Source organism: Miscanthus floridulus, chromosome 19, assembly GCF_019320115.1.
Source record: "Miscanthus floridulus cultivar M001 chromosome 19, ASM1932011v1, whole genome shotgun sequence".
NCBI lineage: Eukaryota > Viridiplantae > Streptophyta > Magnoliopsida > Poales > Poaceae > Miscanthus > Miscanthus floridulus.
The window spans coordinates 83638166-83640981 of NC_089598.1; positions in this window are offsets into that span (position 1 = coordinate 83638166).

Consider the following 2816-nt stretch of genomic DNA (forward strand, 5'->3'; position numbering starts at 1 on the left):
TAGACAGTCCCGAATGTGCGGCTCTGAGAGCCGATATGGAAGGAAATCGACTAAAGTTGATTCCACCATACTCATAAGAATAAATCGATTAAGGCTCATGAAATTATGGAAGGTAAATCAGTTATCGCTCGGATAGATCTCGTTATTTAGACAATTATTAGTCAATGGCAAAGGATGTTAACAACGATTAATTTATACTAAGCCAATGACTGCAAGTAACTGAATCCCTTTTATATAAAAGAAATAGCTCATCATCATTTAACCATTTAATAAAGATAAATCTAATGAACATATTAGATCTCATCTATTGCTATGACCAGTGGGCATGAGGCATAATCATGGGCCATAGAAAAACAATAGATTCAACGACCCTAACTTATTACTAAAATCAGTGGGGCATGAGGTAGAATCATGCAGGCCGTATCAAATAATATCATAGGGATAACACATCTTTCAACCTATCTTTACTTCAATGGTCTCGTGACGTGAACTGTTCATGAAAGCACTCAATATCGGCTAAAACAACCAATTCAGGCATAGCACATAGTTAACATCATGCCCTATTAGGAACAAATCTATTGAGTAACGATCCCCACTCTGTAACACCCCAGGTGTTTAGCTTCCACATTTGCACTGCATTTCATGAACATGAGCATCATGCATCCCTTTGTGAGCTTATATCACATGAAACATGATTTCGAACATTGCAACATGTTGTATATCTCATGTGGTTGTTCTTTTATGAAATGTAAAGTGTGCAACACTTAAGTGCAACATGTGACACTCACTTAGTGAAACAAGATTAGTTAATACTATGCAACCCAATCATGAAACAAGTGAAACATGACTATGAAACAGTTGTAACATTCATGTGTTTTTCATTGTTTCCGTACATACCTTGCTTGATACTTGTGTGACCAATGTGGTGTGGTTAATAATCATCCTAAGTAACTTAGTTACACCTAGAATGTCATTAGGAACAATGTTCATGTGGATCATTTTGCCTAATTAGGTTTCCAAGTCATGGTGACCAATTTGGAACCCTAGAGCTCCTGTGTTTGACTATTTAAAATGTGTAGCTTAGGATGTTTGCATGTCTGAGCAACCTAAAGCAAAGTTGTAGAGAATTTAATAAGGAACAACTTTGTTTAGAAGCCAAGTCATGAAAAGTGCACAACATGCTCCAAAAGGACCCACAAGTCAGCTTTGAAGGTGGATTCAACACTTGAAATTATTTCTAAGTCCTAAGTGCAATTTCAGTTTCATGTACCCTTGTTTAGAGCTCAGTAGTTCGCAAACAAAGCCAAATCAGCTCGAGCTCCAATTTTAAGAATTGTAGTTCACATGTAGACGTTCAACTTGTTAACTACCTCTTGAGCTAGATAATCACGGTTTAGGAGATAATCATCGTTGAAATTCGCCTGTCATCGGGACTGTCGAAACTGAAATGAAATTTCAGACTCGCTACAGTGACCGACCGGCGTCAGGCCGTCGCCGCCGCGTGTCCGCCCGCTCTGCTCGCTCTGACCGCGCCGTGCGCTGGCCGGCTTGAAGTGGACGACGCCTGCTGCCTCTCCACTCACCCGCGCGCGCTCTGCCTTTCCCATTCACTCTCCTTCCTTCTCCGTCGCAGCCGCAACAGCACACCACCGACCGCCATCAGCCGCCGAACTCGCTCGAGCTCGCCGCGGCACCACAGCCATCACCGTCCCACCCAGAGCGCTGCGAGCACCCCCCCCCCCCCGAACCGTGACGCCACTCTCTCTGAACCGGTCAAGCTCTAGGTAAGCGGCATTGCCGAATCGCGCACCACCGTGGCATGGCCACCATGGTCCCGCCGGTGACCCCCGTGACCACGCTCGAGCACTCACCTCACCTTTAGCGGTAGCATAGATAGGTCCATCGTGATCCCTAGAAGCTTACGCGTGCCTTGCCCGGTCACCGAATGCCGGGGTTCACCGGAGATCCGCCATGCGCCATGGCCGAGCCGCCGTGCGCCATGGCCGGCATGCTTAGGGGCCGTTAGGGTCTAGGTTTAGGGTATCAATCGACGCGGGGTAGCTTGGGGGACATGCCGGTGCCTTCGGTTTCGCCAGAGTCCTCGTCGTCGACGAGCTCCGCCGGTCCCCGTCGAGCGAGCCGCCGTGCTCTGTTTTTCGTATCGCTGACGTGTGGGCCCAGCTGACAAGTGGACCCCGCCTGTCAGTCACTCTGTTATTCTTAAGCTAGTTCAAAAATGCAGTTTTGAATGCTGATTTGATATTTTGTATCTCCTGTTTTGTAGATTCAAATTGAGTACTTCCAATTTTGTTAGACTCTCTGTGAGGTCTAGTATTTAAAATATGTCTTGAGCACTTTATGAAGAAATTTTGGATGAATTAAATAGGAACTTGAAATGTGTTTTTGAATGCATGCAAACTTGTTTAAATCATATCTTGAGTTTCTGTGATCCAAAATTATGAAATTTTGTGGTAAGCTAGTATTGTATAGTAGAAGCTCTGGTTAAAATTTGAGAGTCATTGCATGTGTAGTTTTTAAGTTATAGATTTTCCTTTTATCATGGTAGATACTTGGGTAAATTTTAGTAAATTAATTATAATCCTATGGCTATGAAACTTGGTAGGTAGTATCTCTGGTACCTGAAAGATGCTAGGAAAAATATGAAATCTGTTGCTTGACACTTTTCACTAGGGTTTCCTAATTATGCCATTTTAAGCCATTCTGTCTTACCATTTTTGTGTAGGCTGTTGTACTTACTAAATGTGTGAATTTTTATGGTAGTCTACTTAGAGCATGTAGTGTCCTACTGTAATTTT